Below are 25,912 nucleotides of genomic sequence, written 5' to 3'. Positions count from 1 at the left end.
TTGTCTAAGTGAACTGTTATAACCATTCTCCTTTCCCCTGGTTGAAACAACCTTACGAAACAGCATTTGCATCTATAAAGTTGTGTAACAAGTCGTCTTGTGGTGAAATGTATTTTAAATAGGGGTTAGATAGGAGAGGAGCAACTATTATTATCTTATTATAGAAATATCAGTACCTCTTCCAGACAAAACACCATCACCCATTGGGAGCTAAGGATAGCTTTTACTTAAATACAAGGTCATACTGTTTGGGTGTATGAGGGAGTAGTTGGGGTGGGGTGGGGGGATTTTCATCTTCTTCCAAAGCACGCGAAGCTGGACCTCTTCCAAGAGAGGAAATGAGACTAAATAGATCATTTGTTTTATTCTGTTTGGGCATTTCTTGCGTTTCTCCCAACTGCGGCTTATGGACACAAAGCCAAACTCAGAGACCGGCTGGAGCTGGCTAAACTCCAGGTCACGTAAAAAAAAAAAATTAAGGAATAAACAATTTGAAGCTCTATCAGAGGATTAAGGCAAGCCACACAATTGAAGGACAAAATGAAATTCTGCTGTGAATATGAAGTTGTAAAAAAAAGAAGCAGGTAGGAGCGTTAAACGATTTGGATTTCTCAAACAAGACAGGAGGGAAACGCCAATTGAAAGCGCACACCTATGACAAATCCATTTCAACAAGGGTCAAACACCCTCTGGTGTTTGAACTGCCGCTTAGGGGCACCAAGTGAGGTAGGAACACAGCTTCTTTGGGGCAGCCCCTAATGATGGGGGTCAAAGTGCCTGGTCACTTGAACGTCGTGGAAAGCTTGGGAGATTGCTTCTGTACCCTCTTGCTGGCATTGGGAAGGCCGGTCAGCAGTCGCCGTGCACATTCTGTAACAAGCATAGTTGGTATTCCCAGCATAGCCCACTGGCAGAATGGGTCTTTGTCTTGAATCACTTCCCTCTGGGAGACACTCAGTGGCAGTCCCATGCAATGTCCAAGGAGAGAGAAAGGCCCATTAGTGGTTAGGCATAGTTTAGCATATTAGTTAACACTGCATCCTGTCTGATTTCAGAATTGACAAGTCATGTAGAGTATTGCTCAAAATGTTCCTTCAACAGTACTGGGTAGGGCAGGGAAGTGAACAGCCAGAGGTAAGTCCCAAAGATTTCTGACTGTCTTTTACAGATGAAGAACCTGGACCCTCATTATGCTCTAACTGGGAAAATAAAACATTCTTCCCCTTTAAAAAAAAGTTGGTTCCATTAAAACAAGAGACTTAAACCCTTTAACATAATATTTGTTCATTTCTGGGCTTCCCTGGTGGCTCAGTGGTTAAGAATCCGCCTGCCCATGCAGGGAACACGGGTTCGAGCCCTGGTCCGGGAAGATCCCACATGTCGCAGAGCAACTAAGCCCGTGCACCACAACTACTGAGCCTGCGCACTAGAGCCCGCGAGCCACAACTACTGAGCCCACGTGCTGCAACTACTGAAGCCCATGCGCCCTACAGCCCGTGCTCCACAACAAGAGAAGCCACTGCGATGAGAAGGCCGTGCAAGGCAACGAAGAGTAGCCCCCGCTCTCCACAGCTAGAGAAAGCCTGAGTGCAGCAACAAAGACCCAATGCAAAAATAAATAAATAAAATAAATTTATAAAAATAATAATAATATTTGTTCATTTCTTTCAAAATTTTAGAGTAACTTTACTAAAAATTCAAAATGGCAAATAATTACCCAAAGTGTTTGAGACATGAATCAATGTATACATGTTGATATACTGATTGTGATATTACACAGTAGTCTTGCAAAATGCTACCCTTGGGGCACACTGGACAAAGCATACAAGGGACCTCTCTGTGTTATTTCCTACACCTGCATGTGAACCTACAATTATCTCAATAAAAATGTTCAATTTCAAAAAGTGATAAAGATAGAAGTGGATGCAGGGAATCGGGCAGGCTTTCATAACCTGGCTTCACCCACTTCTTGGTTCTATAATAGTTTGTTTCTCCACTAGTCCCCTGAATGACTCCCTTCCATCTGGAAGACGCTGATCCTAGCTTCTCAAACACACCAAGCTCAATCCCACCTCTGGGCTTTCTGCTGTAGCTTCTCCCATTCCCACCTCATTCTTCCCAGCTCCAGCTTGCCTTCCCAGATGAGAACAAATGATAACACTCTCCCTGGAGCAGTACTTACCATGTTAACAGTCACTTGGCACTTGTCCACAAATATTTCTTGAGCAAAGACTATAGGTGGAGTATTGGCTCCAGGCACTAGGAACCAGGTGAGTTAGAAACCGCATTCAACTGGTTTCTCTTCCTTCCTTTCTGGGAGCATACATTCTAATGAGGAAGTGTGGAAAAACTAGTCAAGAAACAAAAAAAAAAAAAAAAAAAAAATCAAATCATGATGAGGACTATTTAGAATGTCATGGGTTGGAGAAAGGCGGAAGTGACTTTAGCTCAAGCGACCAGGAAAGGGTTTCTAGAGGTGACATGAGTTGTTGACCTGAAGTAAAAGGAAGCAGTCATCAGGAAGATGGTGGGGAGAAACAAAGCATTTCAGGCAGAGGGAACAACAAGGAAAAAGGATTTTTATCCTGCCTGTAACTGAATATGAATCACTGGGCATGAGTGTAAAGCAATGAAATGGGTTTTCTTTCTGTGGGCTGTGTTTCCTTTTAATTTTAGGGCCAAAACTCCCATAGCATGTTTCCCTATATGAGAGGCTGTGAATACCCTTCCAAGATTCCAAGTTGCTCTCATGAGTAGATGCAAGCTTAATTCAAGGCTGTGTTTTAGGAGATTTACCATATTTCTTTCTCACAGTCGGGGCCGTGGGCCTGTTGGTGAGGGTTCTGCACTGTCTAAGGGCAACATAAATTATGCCATTAAAGTTGGGTACCTACAAAACTAAGCTGATGCAAAGGCGGGCCGCATACGGGAGATCTGGGTCATACAGCTGGGAGCAGGACGGTAATTTGCCGCCGGCCTCTGGGGTCTGTGCTTCTCTGCGGCGCACGAGGTCCCATCGGCTGTAGTAACCGGTGTGGAAGGGCCGGATTCCCAGGTCTCTGCGGGGTACCTCTCGCTGTCACCGCAACCAGGAATCCAGTTTTCTGGATCCCCTGGTCTGCCTTTTGCCTAAGGCGACCAGCTGCGTCTCCTCTGTTCGCGAGGCCGGGAGAAGTCGGCTCTGGGGCACCCGGCGAAGCGCTTCGAGGGGTGATCTGTCCCTCCCCGGCCGCGACCTGGCACCGTTATCCCCATCACCCGGACCGGTAGGCACTGTCCCGGGGCGTCCCCCTGTTTCTCCCTGGGAGGGGGGGCAGCCCAGACGACGCGTCCCAGGGACGCGCCGCGAGCCCTTGGGTCCCTCCCCCCTCCCACTCCCCCCCCCCCTCCTCGCCTCCGAGCCCGGCGACCCACGTGCAGCTCGGGCCGGGCTGGTGCCGCAACTCGGGGTCGGCGCGTCTCCCGGCTCTTTCTGGGCGCAGCCCCGGGACGGGGACCCGCGGGGGGCGGCCTCGGCGGGACGCCGGCGGGAGCGGGGGCGCCCCGGAGTGCGGGCGCGGAGACGCGGCGGCCGCTGGCACACAAAGGAGGCGGCGGGAAGGCGGGGCGGGGCGGGCCGGGGGCGGGGGCGGCAGGAAGGGGCGGGGGCGGCGCGCGCCGCGATAAAGCCCCCGCCGCCGGGGCCGGCCCGCTAGCGCTGTGGGGCTGCCGGGCTGCTCGGGCTGCGCGGCGTGAGCAGGCGTCTCCGCCTCTTTCCTCCGCTGCCCCTCCTCGCCGCCGCCGCCGCCGCCGCTCTTCCTCCTCCGACTCCCCCGCCCCGCCGACACCCGGCTCCGGCTCGGGCCGCGCCGCGCTCCGCGGCCGCCACCTGGGGATCCCGAGCGAGGCGCGGTGAGTACGGGCTGCGCGCCCCACGGCCGATCGCGGGCGCCCGGGGCGGGAGGGGCGCGGCAGGCGCTGCCCGCCGCGCCGGGGACGGTCGCGGGGCTCGGCGCGCCGCCGGCTCCGCGCGGCGACCTTGCGCCGGGCCGGGAGGCTGCGGGGCCAGCGGGGCCGGGGGCGCCGGTGTCGAGGAGGAGGAACTTTCTCAGCCTCCCCCGGCCGGGCTGCCTCGGTCAAAGCTGCGTGCGCGCCCGGCACCCGTGCCCGGCCCGCGGGGAGCCCGAATACGCCCCGGGCGGGGCGCGGAGAGGCCGCGCCGGCGGGCCAGGTGTCCCCGCGGCCGGGAGTCCTGGGGCCAGCGTGTCTGCTGCTGCCGGCCCATCCTAGCGGGCGCCCGTGACCCTGAACCTGGGGTACCCAGGTACTCGCGGGCGTCCCCTTCCCCGTACTTTGCGTGTGCGCCGCCTGTTCGCGAAAGACAAACGGACTCCTACTTGTTGTTACCGCTGCCTGAGCGGGCTGGGGGTAACCGGTGGTTTGGGGGAGAGCCTTTAAATTGGCTTCTGGCAAACGATGTAACCCCATGGAGCTGATCTTTGCCATTTTCATCGTCTGTAGAAATGGGAATTGCAATGCTGATCAGTGCCTACAGGTAAGGTGAAAGTACTCAGAAATTCTGGGCGGAATTAGGTGTTTAATTTGCCTACAAACTGAGTGCGGAGGGAAGGCTTCTATTACATAAGACAGCACTCCACCTTCAGGTATTATGGAAGATGCTATTGAAGGTTTTAGTGTTTTAATGAGCAAAAAATAGTCTTCGTGTGTGTCTCTCTTGAGAAATCTCGAATGCTGCTGTGTCTTGCTTTGACTACTTCGCAGGGAACGTTTTTATATTTATATTATTTATATTTAGCATCAACATAAAAGCTGTTTGAAGGTTTGACTTCCTCTTTCAAGCCAGGAAGCAGTTTGCTCCTCTGAACTGTTCAGAAACAATTTACGTGATAATTTTATGCTTCGGAGATTTTATATCGGAAAGTTGAACACAGATAACTGGGGAAAAAATGTAAGCATTGCTAATTTGTATATCTAAAGCACACTTCAAAAATTGAAGATACTTTCAATGCTGACTGCATATCTAAATCAGTAATTATGTGCTGTTTGCAGTATTTCAGCAAAAATTTTCTTCAGCTATGCAAATGAAGGTGTTAGCCTAAATCATCGAAGGCTTCTCTCAACCCCAAGTTTTGAGGCTTTCTTAAAATCATGTTCAAAAATATTGTACAGTGCAGGACAATTACTGAAGGTCATCAAGATGTCATCTATCTCTTATTCTTTACAAAAACGAATCTATGCAGAAAATTTCTGCCTCCCGTGAACTTCACATATTAGTGTAATTTGAAAAGGACAGAAATGATTCAATCTCCAAAGGACAGTCATTTTCAGTTCCAGACATGAGTGATTAAATACTAGTCAGAGATTGTTTGAGGTGGCAGAGTGGGAAATGAGGTGATCACCTAGCCAGGTCCCGGCTACACTTCTCTGTGGCCATTCTCTGCCACAGTCACTCTCCTGCGGCATGGGAGACTTTGGCCCATGGGCTTTCTCTCCTCCCCTAGTCCCACAGTCCATGTAGGGGATGCTTCCGATTCCTGCTTCCTTGACCATCTCGACTCCAGGGACCTCCACCCACTCCAGCTACTGGGTCCTCTACATCCAAATCTTGCTTTCACCCAGAGATGCTCAACTTCTGAAATCAGCATCTCAGTATCTCTGCACCACAGGCGCCTTCCTTCCAGGTTGCAAACTGGTATTCCCATGGCAACTCTTCTTGAACACAAGAGATCTGTTCCCTTCCCTCCTTCCGGTTGGCAGGTGACTTTCATGGCCCACTCTACTGAGAAAGTAGGGATCACCGGATTGAAGTCTCCCCACGTCCTATCCCATTTCCTTCCTACAGACTTTTCCAAATTTACCCACATCCAAGAAATCTTCTTAAACATCTGTTGTGTCCAGGCACTTTGCTAGGCGCTGGTGTATGGTAAATATAGCAGGTCGCTGTTCTCTTGGAACAGTCTTTCCTGTGGCAGCAAGCAGACACAAAGAAACCTAACTATGCTCTGATAAAATAGGAATAAGGCAGAATAATAGAAATCAAGTTGGGGCGGGGACTTAGAGAAGGTTAGAGAGAAGACTTTCCTGTGGCAGTGCCTCATGTCTCCCAATGAACTCTTTTCTTTTTTAACAGTGTTTTTAAAACGCCATAACCTCCCTTGTCCATGCATGCCCAACTCACCTACGGCCACCACCTGTCTCCCAGGCTTCTTAAATGACTTAACACTTCCCCAGGCTTCCCTTTCTTCTTAACTCTCTGCAAGCTGGCCAGAGACTCCCCAGAGTAGGAGAAGACCCCACAACTCCTGAATGAGTGGTCCTGAGCATGTGTTCTAGACCTCTCTCAGCATCGGATACAGATCTTTCCTCTTTTTCTGAAGGATGCTTTTCTCCTTCCCTAGTTGCCACCTCCTCCTGGTTTGCCTTCTGCCACCCTGGCACCTCCACTACCTCCTGGGGTGACCCAGGGCTCTGTTCTTACCCCTCTTCAGCTTCAAGCGGAATGTTTGGGATACCACATTCCCACGGCTTCCACTTTCACCAGTACAAAGTGAGTCCCAGATTGGTATCTCCAGCTAGTTACCTGCAGTCTATGCCCTTTAGGCAGAAAAACCCACAGTAAGTCGAAAACTGATTTTAGTTCTCATCACCCATTCCGTACCTGCTTCAACCTTGACCAAAATTTGTCCTCTTTTTTTTTTTTTTTTTTTTGCTGGTGACTCGGCTGTTTACCAAGGTGCTAAAGCAGGAACCTCCCAGTGACGCTGGACTCCTCCAGCAACCGCCCGCCGCCCGCATCCAGACACTCACCGAGTCCTGCTGCTTCTCGTGCTGTGAAATCCCATAAACCTCTGCTCTAGTCACCATGGCCCTGCCCTGCTTTAGAGCCCAGAAGTGGCAAAATGGTGGCCAGTGTGCCAATTCCAGCTGGCAGATGTGTTGTTGGCTTGAACACAAGTATACAAAAATCGTGTGAATATTTGGAAATGTTAAGCTATCACTTGGATTTATAGCTCCTCTTAAAAATCAGGAGGCCTGGAACAGGAGGCCTACATTCCCACGTGGCAGCCCTTGGCTGGCACGGAGCTCCCCGTGCCTGGCTCTGCTGGAGGCGGCTTGCTTTCCGCGTCCCCTTGCACCCGTGGTGCCCCTTTACAGCAACTTCCTAGCTCCCGCGGGCTTCTGACCATAGGCTGGGGGCCCAGCAGCAGCCCGGGGATGCCGAGTGGCCGACTGCACCGTTTCCTGCCTGGTCTGTTGCACTAGCCTTGCACCCCTTTCAAACCGTCATCCGCATGGCTGCTGGGGCTACTTACCTCAGGGCCCTCAAATCCGAATCTGCTTGTGTCCCTCCCGATAAAAACTCAGCGCCTCCCTCTTGCCTTGGGGACAGACCCCGACTCTGAAGGAGTAGCTGTGTTGCGTCACAAGCTAGGTATCTCAGATAGAAAGGTGGGCTTTCTATTGACTTTTTAAGGTGATGTACCTGCATTTCTCAAAATGCTTTTGAACCTCTATAAGGAGGGTCGCGAATATGTAATTCCAGTGTTATCTCACCTTTACTGAGGTGTAGTCTCTGCTGTTTATAAACCGTTTCCACAGACCTCACCCCCTTCCCACTGCCTCATAACCACTCTGGAAGGAGACGGGGCAGGGGTGACTCCACATCCCAAGGCACGGGCTGCCCCAGAAGACCTCAGCCCTTGGAACGCGGCGGAGCCCATTTCACATGGTGCCCAGAGTCATACAGTATGTTCCCAAGGTCACTCAGCTGCCTTTGGGCAGTCCTGTCCCAGAAGTCCTCAGCGCTCAGCCAGGGAACTTTCCACAGTGTCCTGCTCTCCTCCCTAGCAACTCCCCAGACTGCTGGCCATTTGTAATGACAGAGTCCAAGCTTTCTTCAACCCTTTCCCACCTCCCTGCCTTGTACCCTTCCGCAAACTTTATTCTCTTGCAAAACTGAACTCCCTGCAGACTTCTCACACCATGGCGGTGCCCTTACTCCCTGCCTTGGCTCCTATTGGACCTCTGCCTGGAATTCTCTTTCTCCATCTTCTGCATTCATTGTCTGGCCAACTTCCCCTTTTTCAAGACTCATGTCTAGTATCACCTGTTCCAAAAAGTCTTTCCTGAAGATCAGTATCTCCCAGTCCTCTGTGGCACACGTGTGGTGTGTGCACACACATGTACATCCTACCAAGTGGATGCCTGTCTGATGGTGGTTACTGTGTCATAGCAACATACCCTACCCACCAGATTCTTAGTGCCCTGAAGTCGTGCCTGTGTTCTGGTTTCATTCGTACCAGCAGTGGTGCGTGAACCAAAGGCATGTAATGGATGTTGAACTAAACCATATTCATATTTTTCATAAGTTTGCTGCACACTTTATGAAAGAGAGCTTGTCTTTGGGGCTTAAAGAGGAGCTCTCCTTCCAGACCTCTAGCCCTGGTGCCGGGTACTTATGCAGTTAATATATATCTTCACATTTTAAAAAAAAATCTTTGATCAACCATGGCTTCTAAGACAGAACATTACTTAGAAAAAAGCAGAAGTCTAATACAGAAGTGCTTCTGTGTCTGCGTTCACTTCAGTTACCCTCATCCGAACCCTCTTTGGCTTCATTCTGTCTTCCTTGAAGTCCACTGGCTGTACTCCGTATTTCACGGTTTGTACAAGGTAGGAGAATACCTTCTGATTTATTTCCATTAACCTTCTCAGTGAGGGTGATACATGCCCTCTTGCTGACCCTTGTTTTTCGTTTTGTTTTTAAATTTTTGCCAGGGCAGTTTTTTGTCTAATGTCTTAAGCCGGGTTTGGTGGAAAGAGCCCTGGGTTGGGAGAGGGTCTGGGCTGTGCCACAAATGATTTATATAGTTGACTATCTAGAACTTAATTTCCTTGCCTATACAATGGGTGTGTTGAAATAGTGATCTCAAAGCTGTCTTATTTTAAAAATCAATTTAACTTCTTGGCTTATTTTCCTTTCTGATCCAGCTTTCTCATAAATATCAGGCCTAGATGAAATTTTTTCTTAAATGCATTGTTTTATGTTTATCTACGTGAAATTCTTCTCTTTCATTTTCTCTCTCTTTTAAACCTAAGGAATATATATTCAGTTTGGTTCTTCAGGACTTAGAAATAGCATTGAGGCCCAACATGAAGATTTATTTAGTTTGTATTCCCACTTGGAGGCATTTATAAAAATGTTAAATAAATTGGGTCCCATATACTTGGATCTTCTTTGTAAACCACTGTCTCCAACCATAAATGTGCCCGTCTTCTCTTTCCAAAACCATCTTTCCTCGTGAGTAGATTGCACGCCTGATCTAAAAATCAATATTGGGTTTTAAAAAAATACCCTTAGATATGAAATGGAGTGAAATGCAATAAACTACATCTTTAGGTTATTTCTTATCTATAAGTTCACAGTTTGTCTAAGAGCACTGAAAGACTAGGACAATTTTATTTCTCTTTTGAGAAATGCTACCTTTCACCCAATGGGCCAAGTCAATTTACACAGTAAATGATTCTCCCCTTATTCTGCTGTTAGATTTCTAGGTCTGGATGTAAGCCCAGCCCAGAGAAGTTGGCGTTCCTTCTGTGACTCTTTTTGTGCATGGGGATGGCCACGGAGCCTAAGCAGTCCTCTATTTGTAATTCCATTCATGCATCTGGACAAACATTTCATCTCCACTTCATCCTTGAATTCCTTCAAAGGTTGGGGTGGACACCCTAATTCAAGATCAGATGAGGAATACCCCATGCTCCTGCTTCAGTCTGACCTCAGACTTTGCCCTTTGTCTCAGAAGATAATTTGGAGAATTGGAATCCACTGTGCCTTTCTATTTTTATCAGTTAATTCTTGGGAGAAAGATAATGTGGGGGGGTCTTAATATAAAACAGAAAAATTTCTATGAAACGGCAGAAAGGATTTCTTATAGTGAGTGCAAATCTTGGTGCATGTACTTTGTTTTGTTTTTGTGATGCCTTCCCCCACCTACCAGCAGTGAGAAGTCCGGTAACCTGGGGAATTTCTAAGAACATGCTAAAAACAGCATCAGTACTTTCTCCCCCTTCTCTTCCCCGCTCCATTTAGTGCCAACTAATACAGCTATAGAAAACTTAACTACTTGTTTTTGGCCTAAGTTTTTATGGACCAAATCTTGAAAGTGGGTGTGGGTATGCGGGAGAGTTTAACCCCAAATACGAAGCCCACTGGAAAATGTATACGGTGACTGCAAATGAAAATAGATTTTTCTTCCTTTCTTTTGAGAAATCCATGCTATATGGATAATGGCAATGTTTGCATCTTCTACTAAAGAGTTTTTTTCTTTTTTTAACTGAGGAATCCACTTAGGAAGAAATTATTTTTATTGAGGATTTGGTCATTGATTGGATTATATGAGCTTTAACTACTATCTTATCTTTTGGTTATAAGGGCAGAAACCCCAATCAAAATAACTGACTCAGAAACACGGAGAGCATGGGGGGAACTACTGGCTTATGTCGCCGAGCCCGAGCCATGGCGGAGGTGCTTTGGCCTTGGAGGTGACTGGAACTAGAGACTCAGGGCCTTGGGCCTCTGTTCTCTCCCTCCATGTCTCTTGTCTCTGGACCACGACATGACTGCAGGCACCTTCAGGCTTATCTCCCTACAGCCTTAGGATCAAAGAGGAAAGATGAGCTTCCTGTCAGTTCCAGTGGGAAAAATCCTATGGAGGCACTCTGATTGGCTCAGGTTGGGTCATGTGTCTTTCCCTGGACCAATGGCTGTGGTCAGGGCAGTGGGATGCTATGACTGGCCAGATTCTGAGTCACGTGTTCAAGCCTGCAGTCAGGGGAGGAGGGAGTATTGAGAGGGTGTGCTGGACAGGCAAGTTACCTCAACTGTCATTAGTATTTGTTTGCAGTTGACAGAGGCACTGTGTTATCTCCTCCAGCCTCATGTTTGCTTGTTGGACAGATACTAATATTCCCACTCGGACAGTTGTGGAGAAGAATGTGGAGCTGCCCAGGTGTCCATGGTAATTCATACAACCTCTTTGTGTCAATGCCAGAGCCTGAACCCAGGACTGTAAATGTGTGAGTTGTGAGCTGGTACCATGAGCTGTCAAAGATTTATGACTCGTCAATATTTATAACCTCTCAAAAGGAAATTCCTGTCAAACAACGGGCCTCCTTTCAAGAGACCAGCTTCTCACTTTGCTGTATGATCTGCTTCAGTAAGACAACCAAAACAGAGATGGAAAGAGACTAATATATTTTTTTTTTTTTTTTTTAAATTTTTATTTATTTATTTATATTTATTTCTGGCTGTGTTGCGTCTTCGTTTCTATGCGAGGGCTTTCTCTAGTTGCGGCGAGCGGGGGCCACTCTTCATCGCGGTGCGCGGGCCTCTCACTATCGCGGCCTCTCTTGTTGCGGAGCACAGGCTCCAGACGCGCAGGCTCAGTAGTTGTGGCTCACGGGCCGAGTTGCTCCGCGGCATGTGGGATCCTCCCAGACCAGGGCTCGAACCCGTGTCCCCTGCATTGACAGGCAGACTCTCAACCACTGCGCCACCAGGGAAGCCCGAGACTAATATTTTTGTGTTATGTTTGAACTAATGTTTTTATACCTTTTGGCCCCTGGGCCCAGTTTTTCCTTAGATACTTGTTTTTTTCCTGGGACTCAGATGCTAAAATTAGTACTGACCTTTGGATTGAAAAGGTAGAGTACATATACCCAGAGTCCAGGGGAATAACTTAGGCTGAGCTGGATAAAACTCAACTGAAGAACAAGTGTGACATGATTTTTAAAAGATGTCTAATTGAACGCCACGAATGTGTGGAGACTTAGCTTAAAACATGGAGGTTTAACTTTTCTTTTTATAGTTTTTTTTACATTTAACTTTATTTCAAAGTTTGTCACATCAAATGGTATGTGCTCTCCTCCTCCTCCTCTTCTTCCACCTCCTCCCCCTCCTCCTCCCCCTCTTGCTTAGTATAGTGTAGTAGTTAAGAGCATGGAGGATGTAGAGACCAACGGGCTTTGGCCTGAATCTAGATTATATCGGTTACTAGTTGGAGACCAGGAGACCATAGCCAATTGACTAGACTTCTCCAAGCCTCAGTTTCATCATCTGTGAGTTGGGCATGAAGGTAACCACATCTTAAGTGTTGTGAGGGTGCAGTGGAGAGTATGCTTTAGGTGCTGAGCACAGGGTCTAGAATGGAGCTGACTTCCAGGGCACGAGGTGGCAGTGGGGTTCCAGGCAAACATTTAACTCCTCTGCGACTGGTGTTTTCATTGTGCCTTTGACCTGATGAATGAGTGACTTGCTCTCTGTGTTTGCATACTTAGTTTCCAGACCCCTTTTCTGTAAAACTCTCAGTAGGCAGCACTCCCAGTGATCAGCTGGTCATCTGTCCTTTCCACAGGCTTCCAGCTCCTCCAGTACTGGCCATGGAGCAAAGGATGGCTGACGCATGAAATAAACTCCCTTTTACTCCACCTTATGAGGAAATGTAAGCAGCAGTGTTACCAGAAGTTCTTTCTAGAGGCACATTGCAGGCTAGCCCTGTCAGGCTGGGCGCTGTGTTTTTTTGTTTTGTTTTTTTTAATGTTAGTTATGAAGAATGAATAAACTGTGCAGTAGGAAAAATCATCTATTTAGGTTTTTGCAAATGTAGCATCCAGAGTCTTCTCTTTTTGTTCTCATTTTTCCGATTGTGAAAAAGTCATTCTACTGTATCCAGTGATGTCCATATACCTAGAAATAACCATTTTAAACACACGCTGAATGTATTTAAAACACGTTTAATTATTCCTTCAATATACAAAAGAGTTCTATGAATGTTGGATTAACCACTGCCAACATCGTTAGATAGGAAATGTATTTTCTGCTGCCATTAGTATGATTTTTTTAGGATTTTACTGGCAGATATCCATATGGGACTTTATACAGCACTCAGTGTATGCCCACACGTGAATTACTGCTCAGACAATGAGATGGGAGATGCCAGGGAGATTCTATGTGATGACTTAATTATAAACAGAGTTTTCTTTCTAAAGGTGTGGATTTTCTCTTTGAAATTAATTTACTTGATAGACTCATATCATCTCTTGCCAAACCTGTGTTCATTTCTAGCAACTTGGAGGATTGGCCAGAGATGCCGAAGTATTCATAGTGAACCTGTTCTTGTGCAGCAAGGTGGTAAATCATGACTATCAAAGTGCTAATCATACTAATGTGAATTAATTCAGCAATTACTGAAAACAGAGTTGTTCCATGCGTGTATATCACTTATTAGTGTAAAATTTCTTTGAGAACAATATATTTTTTATGTATACAATGGCAAAAATGTGCTTTTCTCTTACTCTCTACCGTGTGTTCTAGTTATGTGTGTGTCTTATCCACCCCCACTAGGAAACCGCCAGGACTTTGTGGTCTCTCTTACTCCTCTGGGCTCCTTTCACAGTGCCTGACACAGAGGAGCCCAAAAGACGCTTGAAAGGGGAGAATGAAGTGCAAGATCATTGGATCATCAGGGTGTCAAGGGCTGTGAGGCACATGTTATACATGATCCTGTTGAATCTAAACAGCCCTTGTAAGGTAGAAATTAGTCCTGGTTTACAGGTGAGAAAACTGAGATTCAGGTGTGTGGAGCAACCCTCTGAGATTCCCGCCCATGGGGACGTTCTCTCCAGGGCTGGGTGTCTTGCAGAGGAGATTTTTGATTCTGAAACATTTTTTTCAGGGAATGACTGAGGCTAAACAGTGGTGATGGGGCAACAGAGCAGGGAACCACAGACCATTGCCGGATGGAGAATGACTTGGGGAGTCAGGTGGACCTGGGTTTAAATGACTATTCTACACTTAGTAGTTTTGTGTCTGCAAAATACTACCCGCCCCCAGTGTGCTCCATTTCCAAAGCTAGAGAATGGAGGTGATGAGGATTCAGCTTCCTTGCAGAGAGAGATAGTATTGTTCCTGTCTTACACACATGGAAATAGGAAGTATCACGAATTAGGTCACTTGACAAGCCTGAGGTCATTCTGTAGGTGAGGAACTCGGAGGCTCCATGAGGGTCAGGAACATGGGCAAGTGATGGACTGTGTCCGGGTCTCAATTTCCTCCCATGCGAATTGAGGGCTTTGATGCCTGGCTTGCCAGGAGCCCGAGAGGGTCAGCCATGCTGATGCGAAAGCCCTTTACACATAGGAGTTTCTTAAATGTCAGTCACTGGGTCAGGGCTGTGACTTAGGTCACTTGGCAAGGTCAGGGCTGTGGCCGAGTGAGGATTCACCTCTCTGCTCCTATCACTTGTCACCTCTCCAGACGCAAGTCTAGGTACAGTTTGGTAACAGACGGCCATGACCTGTCACTCACCCCTGGTTGGCCCCCAGAGCAGCCCCCTGACCTGCGGACTGTTATCGCTCATTCCTTAGGGCCACTGGCTGGTTCATGTCTCCCTTTCTCTTTGTTGTTCCCACCCATGTTCTCAAAGAGGATTATTCCCCGAGAGAAAAGGGGTTTCCCAACGCTTACTCTTGATGAACCTGCCCCACACAGGACTTCAAAGGAGCACGAGGTGCAGCCCTGTTGTATTTGGGTGGCATTCAGTTTGAGAGCTAGTTTTTGAGCACTTACTCTGTAATAGGTGCTCTGCGAGACACAGAAGTAGCCACAACATAGGTTGACCTTTGAGGATCTTCTCTATGTAGGTAGAAAAGGCATATCCGTGAGACTTTAGCAATTGAAGATAGTCTAGAACAGCGGTACGCCGTAGTGGGGTGGCAGCAGGGGCATTCAGGGGAAGCACTGTCTGTAGAGGATTTAAATGTAATAGGAAGTTACCTCAGGCTTGGTTTGCTTTTTATTATCACTGTGTGCCATTGTGATTAACTATGCCTCCCCTGGACCAGACCATCACCCTGCCCCTCAGTACTGTTCTGGGTCACTTATCCACTGCTGTGTAATGAGTGCCATGGATGAGATGCTCAGGACGTCCCACTGGACTGGTCAGTGTGCACTGAGTTGCTGGTGTGAAGGGACTCTAGGAGCGCAGCATGTGGCCCTGGAGACCGGAGCGGCCACTGGTGCCAGCCCAAAGCCACGGCCGTGCACTGCCTCCCTAAATCCACTTGGCAGCCCTGAAGGGCTGGAGGCCCGAGGTCGTTCTATGGATGCGGGACCCGGAGGCTCCGTGAGGGTCAGGAATGCAGGCAAGTGAGGGACGGTGTCCAGGTCTCGATTTCCTCCCACGTGAAATGAGGGCTCTGATGCCCACTTTCTAGCAGCCCGGGAGGCTCAGCCGTGCTGATGCTAAAGCCCTTTACACATAGGAGTTTCTTAAATGTCAGTCGCTACTAATCATGTGTGTTCGTGTTCGCGCACAGGCGTGTGTGTGTGTGTGTGTGTGTGTGTGTGTGTGTGTGTGTGTGTGTGTGTAGAGCTAAGTCTGTGCACAATGTGAAGCGTTGGCTCGTAGCTGATAAGCACAAATGTCCAGACAGCCCTCGGGGGTAATGCAGCCCTTTCTTTTTCTTTCATGTGACTCTCCGTGAAAACCATTTTGATCTAAATTGTGTAGAATTGCTATTTACTGGTTTGTATCAATAATAATGAGTTGGCCAGTTAGTCTCTCATGTGCTCTCTATGACTAAAGATGTGGGGATAACTTCTCCATGGGGGAGAAATCAGATCTCATAAAAAATATGACAGTTTTAGTGCACAACTTTGGAAAGTGTGAAACATTACTTGCATGTAACTTTTACTTTCATTAAATACTCAAGACTACAAGACACTGGAGGGTCCAGAACTGCAGTAAGGCCCGCTCTCTTCTGAGTCAGGCATGCACCCTGAATTGGTGCCTGAGAGATGCCTTAATGAGTCACTAAAAAGCACTAAAATGGTGGAATTTTGTCTGGGAAAAAGAGAGTGTCCTAGTTTAAACACTTCATGTCCGTGTACATGAATATGAAGTGAAAAATTTATCTGAAATTGTCCCTCAGAGAAAGAGAAATTTGCTATATATTAGGGTCCTTGCAAAATCTTCCACTTTACAAAGATCCTGATGTGTTTTTGGTCAGAGTTCACCAAAGCACTGGATGGATGAGACTCATGAGAACATGTGGGGGAGGCGCATTAGCCTGAAATCCCCTGTGTCAGTTCTTACTATGAATGCTTTTACCGATTGCATGATGAAAAAGTGTTTTTAAAAAAAAGGCAGAGAAGATGGTGGAAGAATACGAAGTGGAGATCACCTTCCTCCCCACAGATACATCAGAAATACATCTACATGTGGAACAACTCCTACAGAACACCCACTGAACGCTGGCAGAAGACCTCAGACCTCCCAAAAGGCAGGAAACTCCCCACGTACCTGGGTAGGGCAAAAGAAAAAAGAAATAACAGAGACAAAAGAATAGGGACGGGACCTGCACCAGTGGGAGGGAGCTGTGAAGGAGGAAAGGTTTCCACACACTAGGAGCCCCTTTGCGGGCAGAGACTGAGGGTGGCAGAGGGGGGAAGCTTCGGAGCCGCGGGGGAGAGCGCAGCCACAGGGGTACGGAGGGCAAAGCGGAGAGACTCCCGCACGGAGGATCGGTGCCGAGCAGCACTCACCAGCCCGAGAGGCTTGTCTGCTTCCCCGCCGGGGCGGGTGGGGCTGGGAGCTGAGGCTCGGGCTGCGGTCGGATCGCAGGGAGAGGACTGGGCTTGGCGGCGTGAACACAGCCTGTAGGGGCTAGTGCACCACAGCTAGCCGGGAGGGAGTCCGGGAAAAGGTCTGGAGCTGCCGAAGAGGCAAGAGACTTTTTCTTGCCTCTTTGTTTCCTGGGGCGCGAGGAGAGGGGATTCAGAGCGCCGCCTAAACGAGCTCCAGAGACGGGCGCGAGCTGCGGCTATCAGCGCGGACCCCAGAGACGGGCATGAGACGCTAAGGCTGCTGCTGCCGCCACCAAGAAGCCTATGTGCAAGCACAGGTCACTCTCCACACCGCCCCTCCCGGGAGCCAGTGCAGCCCGCCACGGCCAGGCTCCGGTGATCCAGGGACAACTTCCCCGGGAGAACGCACGGCGCGCCTCGGGCTGCTGCAACGTCACGCCGGCCTCTGCCGCCGCAGGCTCGCCCCGCCTCCTCCGTACCGCTCCCTCCCCCCGCCTGAGTGAGCCAGAGCCCCCAAAGCAGCTGCGCCTTTAACCCCGTCCTGTGTGAGTGAAGAACAGACGCCCTCAGGCGACCTACACACAGAGGCGGGTCCAAATCCAAAGCTGAACCCCAGGAGCTGTGCGAACAGAGAAGAGAAAGGGAAATCTCTCCCAGCAGCCTCAGGAGCAGCGGATTAAATCTCCACAATCAACTCGATGTGCCTGCATCTGTGGAATACCTGAATCGACAACGAATCATCCCAAATTGAGGAGGTGGACTTCGGGAGCAGCGATATATATATTTTTTTCCCTTTTTCTCCTTTTGTGAGTGTGTATGTGTATGCTTCTGTGTGTGATTTTGTCTGTATAGCTTTGCTTTTACCATTTGTCCTAGGGTTCTGTCTCTCCGTTTTTTGTGGGTTTTTTTTCTGTATAGTTTTTAGCGCTTGTTATCATTGGTGGATTTGTTTTTTGGTTTGGTTGCTGTCTTTCTTTCTTTTTTTTATTACTTTTTTAATTTTTAATAATTATTTTTTATTTTAATAACTTTATTTTATTTTATTTTTTCTTTCTTTCTTTTTCTCCTCCCTTTTATTCTGAGCTGTGTGGATGACAGGGTCTTGGTGTTCCGGCCGGGCATCAGGCCTCTGCCTCTGAGGTGGAAGAGCTGAGTTCAGTACATTGGTCCACCAGAGACCTCCCAGCTCCATGTAATATCAAACAGCGTAAATCTCCCAGAGATCTCCATCTCAACGCCAAAACCCAGCTCCACTCAACAACCAGCAAGCTATAGTGCTGGACACCCTATGCCAAACAACTAGGAAGACAGGAACACAACCCCACCCATTAGCAGACAGGCTGCCTAAAATCATAATAAGGTCACAGACACCCTAAAACACACCACTGGTTGCAGACCTGCCCACCAGAAAGACAAGATCCAGCCTCATCCACCAGAACACAGGCATTAGTCCCGTCAACCAGGAAGCATACACAACCCACTGAACCAACCTAAGCCCCTGGGGGCAGACACCAAAAACAATGGGAACTATGAATCTGCAGCCTGCAAAAAGGAGAGCCCAAACACAGTTAAGTTAAGCAAAATGAGAAGACAGAGAAACACACAGCAGATGAAGGAGCAAGGTAAAAACCCACCAGACCAAACAAATGAAGAGGAAATAGGCAGTCTACCTGAAAAAGATTTCAGAATAATGATAGTAAAGATGATCCAAAATCTTGGAAATAGAATGGAGAAAATACAAGAAACGTTTAACAAGGACCTAGAAGAACTAAAGAGCAAACAAACAATGATGAACAACACAATAAATGAAATTAAAAATTCTCTAGAAGGAATCAAGAGCAGAATAACTGAGGCAGAAGAACGGATAAGTGACCTGGAAGATAAAATAGTGGAAATAACTACCACAGAGCATAATAAAGAAAAAAGAATGAAAAGAATTGAGGACAATCTCAGAGACCTCTGGGACATTATTAAATGCACCAACCTTAGAATTATAAGGGTCCCAGAAGCAGAAGAGAAAAAAAAAGGGACTGAGAAAATATTTGAAGAGATTATAGTTGAAAACTTTCCTAATATGGGAAAGGAAATAGTTAATCAAGTCCAGGAAGTGGAGAGAATCCCATACAGGATAAATCCAAGGAGAAACACGCCAAAACACATATTAATCAAACTATCAAAAACTAAATACAAAGAAAAAATATTAAAAGCAGCAAGGGAAAAACAACAAATAACATACAAGGGAATCCCCATAAAGTTAACAGCTGATCTTTCAGCAGAAACTCTGCAAGCCAGAAGGGAGAGGCAGGACATATTTGAAGTGATGAAAGGGAAAAATCTACAACGAAGATTACTCTACCCAGTAAGGATCTCATTCAGATTCGACGGAGAAATTAAAACCTTTACAGACAAGCAAAAGCTAAGAGAATTCAGCACCACCAAACCAACTTTACAACAAATACTAAAGGAACTTCTCTAAGTGGGAAACACAAGAGAAGAAAAGGACCTACAGAAACAAACCCAAATCAATTAAGAAAATGGTAATATGAACATACATATTGATAATTACGTTAAATGTAAATGGATTGAATGCTCCAACCAAAAGACGTAGACTGGCTGAATGGATACAAAAACAAAACACGTATATATGCTGTCTACAAGAGACCCACTTCAGACCTAGGGACACATACAGACTGAAAATGAGTGGACAGAAAAAGATATTCCATGCAAATGGAAATCAAAAGAAAGCTGGAGTAGCAATACTCATATCAGACAAAATAGACTTTAAAACAAAGACTATTACAGGAGACAAAGAAGGGCACTATATAATGATCAAGGGATCAATCCAAGAAGAAGATATAACAATTGTAAATATTTATGCACCCAACATAGGAGCACCTCAATACGTATGGCAAATGCTAACAGCCATAAAAGGGGAAATGGACAGTAACACAATCATAGTAAGGGACTCTAACACCCCACTTTCACCAATGGACAGATCATCCAAAATGAAAATAAATAAGGAAACACAAGCTTTGAATGATACATTAAACGAGATGGACTTAACTGATATTTATAGGACATTCCATCCAAATACAACAGAATACACATTCTTCTCAAGTGCTCATGGAACATTCTCCAGGATAGATCATATCTTGGGTCACAAATCAAGCCTTGGTAAATTTAAGAAAATTGAAACCATATCAAGTATCTTTTCTGACCACAACGGTATGACACTAGATATCAATTACAGGAAAAAAAACTGTAAAAAAATACAAACACATGGAGGCTAAACAATACACTACTTAATAACCAAGAGATCACTGAAGAAATCAAAGAGGAAGTCAAAAAATACCTAGAAACAAATGACAGTGAAAACACGACGACCCAAAACCCATGGGATGCAGCAAAAGCAGTTCTAAGAGGGAAGTTTATAGCAATACAATCCTACCTCAAGAAACAAGAAACATCTCAAATAAACAACCTAACCTTACACCTAAAGCAATTAGAGAAAGAACAAAAAAACCCCAAAGTTAGCAGAAGGAGAGAAATCATAAAGATCAGATCAGAAATAAATGAAAAAGGAATGAAGGAAACAGTAAAACTAAAAGCTGGTTCTTTGAGAAGATAAACAAAATTGATAAACCATTAGCCAGACTCATCAAGAAAAAGAGGGAGAAGACTCAAATCAGTAGAATTAGAAATGAAAAAGAAGTAACAACTGACACTGCAGAAATAAAAAGGGTCATGAGAGATTACTAGAAGCAACTATATGCCAATAAAATGGACAACCTGGGAGAAATGGACAAATTCTTAGAAAAGCACAACCTTCTGAGACTGAACCAGGAAGAAATAGAAAATATAAACAGACCAATCACAAGCACTGAAATTGACACTGTGATTAAAAATCTTCCAACAAACAAAAGCCCAGGACCAGATGGCTTCACAGGCGAATTCTATCAAACATTTAGAGAAGAGCTAACACCTATCCTTCTCAAACTCTTCCAAAATATAACAGAGGGAAGAACACTCCCAAACTCATTCTACGAGGCCACCATCACCCTGATACCAAAACCAGACAAAGATGTCACAAAGAAAGAAAACTACAGGCCAATATCACTGATGAACATAGATGCAAAAATCCTCAACAAAATACTAGCAAACAGAATCCAATAGCCCATTAAAAGGATCATACACCATGATCAAGTGGGGTTTATCCCAGGAATGTAAGGATTCTTCAATATACGCAAATCAATCAATGTAATACATCATATTAACAAATGGAAGAATAAAAACCATATGATCATCTCAATAGATGCAGAAAAAGCTTTCGACAAAATTCAACACCCATTTATGATAAAAACCCTCCAGAAAGTAGGCATAGAGGGAACTTACCTCAACATAATAAAGACCATATATGACAAATCCACAACCAACATTGTCCTCGATAGTGAAAAACTGAAACCATTTCCACTAAGATCAGGAACAACACAAGGTTGCCCACTCTCGCCACTATTATTCAACCTAGTTTTGGAAGTCTTAACCACAGCAATCAAAGAAGAAAAAGAAATAAAAGGAATCCAAATCAGAAAAGAAGAAGTAAAGCTGTCACTGTTTGCAGATGACATGATACTATACATAGAGAATCCTAAAGATGCTACCAGAAAACTACTAGAGCTAATCAATGAATTTGGTAAAGTAGCAGGATACAAAATTAATGCACAGAAATCTCTTGCATTCCTATACACTAATGATGAAAAATCTGAAAGTGAAATTAAGGAAACACACCCATTTACCATTGCAACAAAAAGAATAAAATACCTAGGAATAAACCTGCCCAAGGAGACAAAAGACCTGTATGCAGAAAACTATAAGACACTGATGAAAGAAATTAAAGATGATACAAACAGATGGAAAGATAAACCATGTTATTGGATTGGAGGAATCAACATTGTGAAAACGACTATAGTACCCAAAGCAATCTACAGATTCAATGCAATCCCTATCGAACTACCACTGGCATTTTTCACAGTACTAGAACAAAAAATTTCACAATTTGTATGGAAACACAAAAGACCCCAAATATCCAAAGCAATCTTGAGTAAGAAAAACAGAGCTGGAGTAATCAGGCTCCCTGACTTCAGACTATACTACAGAGCTACAGTAATCAAGACAGTATGGTACTGGCACAAAAACAGAAATATAGATCAATGGAGCAGGATAGAAAGCCCAGAGATAAACCCACACACATATGGTCACCTTATTTTTGATAAAGGAGGCAAGAATATACAATGGAGAAAAGACAGTCTCTTCAATAGGTGGTGCTGGGAAAAATGGACAGCTACATGTAAAAGAATGAAATTAGAACACTCCCTAACACCATACACAAAAATAAACTCAAAATGGATTAAAGACCTAAATATAAGGCCAGACACTATAAAACTCTTAGAGGAAAACATAGGCAGAACACTCTATGACATAAGTCACAGCAAGATCCTTTTTGACCCACCTCCTAGAGAAATGGAAATAAAAAGAAAAATAAACAAATGGGACCTAATGGAACTTAAAAGCTTTTGCACAGCAAAGGAAACCATAAACAAGACAAAAAGACAATCCTCAGAATTGGAGAAAATATTTGCAAACCGAGCAACTGACAAAGGATTATTCTCCAAAATCTACAAGCAGCTCATGCAGCTCAATATCAAAAAAATAAACAACCCAATCCAAAAATGGGCAGAAGACCTAAACAGATATTTCTCCAAAGAAGATATACAGATTGCCAACAAACACATGAAAGAATGCTCAACATCATTAATCATTAGAGAAATGCAAATCAAAACTACAATGAGGTATCACCTCACACCAGTCAGAATGGCCATCATCAAAAAATCTACAAACAATAAATGCTGGAGAGGGTGTGGAGAAAAGGGAACCCTCTTGCACTGTTGGTGGGAATGTAAATTGATACAGCCACTATGGAGAACTGTATGGAGGTTCCTTAAAAAACTAAAAGTAGAACTACCATATGACCCAGAAATCCCACTACTGGGCATATACCCTGAGAAAACCATAATTCAAAAAGAGTCATGTACCACAATGTTCATTGCAGCTCTACTTACAATAGCCAGGGCATGGAAGCAAGCTAAGTGTCCATCAACAGATGAATGGATAAAGAAGATGTGGCACATATATACAATGGAATATTACTCAGCCATAAAAAGAAACGAAATTGAGTTATTTGCAGTGAGTGGATGGACCTAGAGTCTGTCATACAGAGTGAAGTAAGTTCAGAAAGAGAAAAACAAACACCGTATGCTAACAATATATATGGAATCTAAAAAAAAAAAAAAATGGTCATGAAGAACCTAGGTGCAGTATGGGAATAAAGACACAGTCCTACTAGAGAATGAACTTGAGGACACGGGGAGGGGGAAGGGTAAGCTGGGACGAAGTGAGAGAGTGGCATGGACATATATACACTACCAAATGTAAAACCGATAGCTAGTGGGAAGCAGCCACATAGAACAGGGAGATTAGCTCTGTACTTTGTGACCACCTCGAGGGGTGGAATAGGGAGGGTGGGAGGGAGGGAGACGCAAGAGGGAAGAGATATGGGGATGTGTGTATATGTATAGCTGATTCACTTTGTCATAAAGCAGAAACTAACACACCATTTTAAAGCAATTATACTCCAATAAAGATGTTAAAAAAAAAAAAAAGGCAGAGAAATCGAATACAGGCTTAGTCATTACTGCAGAGGTCATGACTTCACAGTCGCCAAATGTTGAATGTTGGGTTAGTTAAGGTCATGCTAATTGCCGTAACAAATAAACCCAAACGTGTACCGTGGTTCAAACATGATGGAAGGTTATTGTCCATTTGCATAAAGCCCCAAATGGGTGTGTCACTTTCCTGGTGCGGACCTGGTGATTCAGTGACCCAGCTTCCTTCCATCATGTGGCTCCACTTCATTTAACATGTGGGTTCCCAGGGCATGATGCTTGTCAGCAACAAGCTGGTGGAAGCAGAAAGGTCCTGGCAGATTGCACACGGCAGGTCTTGATGGGCCAGGCCTGAGGGCAGCATACATCACTTCCACTCCCATTTCGCTGACTGCGTTTCAGTCACACAGTCACTCCCATCTGTAGCACAGGCTACAGTCCTATCTTCAGAAGAAGAGGAAATGGGTTTGCTGAGTAGGTAGCTATTCTGTCAGATGAAATTTTATCAAAACCACAAAGGGTCACTTTAAAATGGAACACAGTAATGTGCTGTGGGGATCACAGATATATTTTTTACCTATGAGGGCCACTGGCCTGATGCTCTGTGAAGGGCTTCTTATGGCTTAGGATAGATTTTTTCCATGGCAGTGTCACACATAGATTTGGAAAGTGCGGTATCACAGGCAACTTGGAAGAAAAGTGGATAATGTGCTCGGGGAAATCGTTAGACAACACAAAAAGCGATGACAGGCATGTAGAAGATGTCTGGGGAAAATGCTGAACTAAATTGCTTCACAGAAGGTGGAAATGGAAAGAAAGGTTCTATTTCTAGAGTCACATAATATACGTGCTTTCACTTATTAGTCATAAAGTTTACTTAGTCCTGTGGACCAAAACTTGGGTCGGTTGGGGAGGAGGTGTCGGGATCTTCTTGTTGGGGAAGAGGGCTGTCGTCTTTGGGAGATACCATATATTCAAGCACATATTAGAACATAAAAAGTAAAGACTCTCATGATGGAAGAAGGGGCGCCTCTTGCAGCTTGGGAGAGGGTCGTCGGGTGTGCCCAGAGCACCATTCTGCAACCGGGAGCAGAGGGCGAGGCGAAGCTGGGGGATGGGACCAATGCCAATCCTGAGCGCTGACGGGGGGTGGGTGGGGAGATGGGTGAAAGAGGACCCGGAGGGATAGGACAGAGGGGGAGGCAGTTGACAGCGTGACGGGAGCATCTCTGCCCTCCCTCTGGAAGAAGCCTCTGGCAACATCTGTCGCGCCAAGGTGGGCATATCCACGTGGTCCTCGCCTCTTTCTTGCTGTGTGACGTGAGGCAGATGCCTCAACCTCTCTGCATTTCTGTTACCTCAACCGTATCCCGAACGGCTCATGTGAGATTTAGTAAGACGATGTGCTCACAGGGCTGGCTGTACACACAGGAAGAGCTTTATAAACAGCCTCCCGTCTCCTGAGCAGCGACTCGCTGGCTCCACTGTTGGTGAACATCGTCTCCATAACTGGCCCTGAGAAACTGGGGAGGCGTTCTCCCCCTGCAAACTGTGACTTCATGACAAAAAGAAGCTCGGCCTCCTCCATCCCGAAAGATTCCTCAGTGCAGTGCCTTATAACAGAGGTTAGGCAATGGTGAGAACTTTCATTGTCATTGATTTTTTTTTTTTTTTTGGTATGTCTGGTATTGATTCTTTTTTTTTTTTTAATTTTATTGGAGTATAGTTGATTTACAGTGCTGTACACCTGAAACTAAAAACTAACTTAACGTTGTAAGTCATTGATTTTTAATTCCTGAAATCCTTGTTCTACCTGAGCATTGTATAAAGGCCGTTCCTATGAGGAAGAGTCCTGTGGGACCTGAGAGCTGTCATATCACTTCTCAGGACAGTGTTTCATGTGTGTACCTTCTAAGGTACAGAATGAGGGAGAGGCGTAATCACTGATTTGATAGATGAGGAAGCTGGGACACAGAGCAGGGATTTATGCTACACAGGCAGGCCTAGGGCTAGACAGTCCTATTGCACCATCGTTTCAAAGTGGACACAGGTTAGAGCAGCTCCCCTCCCCCTACCAGATCCCTTTGGAAGGCACCAGCGGAGACCTCAGTGAGAAAAATCAAGTCAGGCTAAAGGAAGAACCTTGGTATTTGAGTAACTAAAGCCAAGTTTGGAATTGTGCTTCCCATAACTTCAGGTGGTTTCTAAGCTTTGCAGAACATTGCTGGTTAGATGGTTGCTTGCTGGGAAAAGAAAAACCAAAAACAACAACAAAAAAAACATGTAAGTATAGAGTGGTCATCTTCTTAAATATTCCTTTGGGATTTTGTTTACAAACTCATCTCTCTGCCTTTTGGGAGATATTCTCTGGGCCACAGAAGTTTGAATCGGTCAAGTCTAGGAGTGTTTGTATTCCTTTTAAATCCATTGTTTTAAAAGTTACTTGGAGCAATAAAAACCTCAATTCCTAGTGTGAAAACTTAGGCATGGTAGAGGCCCAGCAAGCAATATTGACTTAAGTGTGCAGAACACTTTGTGACAACGC

The 25,912-nt window shown here is 45.7% G+C and overlaps 1 protein-coding gene and 1 long non-coding RNA gene across 3 annotated transcripts in view; one reads left to right on the top strand and one right to left on the bottom strand.

The window, feature by feature from the left end:
* Window positions 1-203: 203 nt before the first annotated feature.
* Window positions 204-2,884, bottom strand: LOC309662214. The gene is made up of 2 exons (XR_014264587.1): window positions 2,183-2,884; window positions 204-943 (listed from the first exon to the last, which is right to left on the bottom strand). It is a non-coding gene; the product is annotated as an uncharacterized lncRNA (long non-coding RNA).
* Window positions 2,885-2,926: 42 nt separating this feature from the next.
* Window positions 2,927-25,912, top strand: part of SERPINE2 (serpin family E member 2) — a 75,681-nt gene continuing 52,695 nt past the window's right edge. Inside the window, exon 1 of one of the 2 annotated variants that reach the window (XM_082464679.1) lies at window positions 2,927-3,266. The gene's annotated coding sequence lies outside the window, so the exon portion shown is untranslated. Of the gene's footprint in view, window positions 3,267-3,676; window positions 3,892-25,912 lie in introns of those variants that run through there. The other variant, XM_082464680.1, reaches the window with a different exon arrangement.

This window comes from Balaenoptera physalus (genome assembly GCF_965194825.1).
Source record: "Balaenoptera physalus genome assembly, chromosome: 6".
Classification (NCBI taxonomy): domain Eukaryota; kingdom Metazoa; phylum Chordata; class Mammalia; order Artiodactyla; family Balaenopteridae; genus Balaenoptera; species Balaenoptera physalus.
This window is presented reverse-complemented; position numbering and strand designations above follow the sequence as displayed.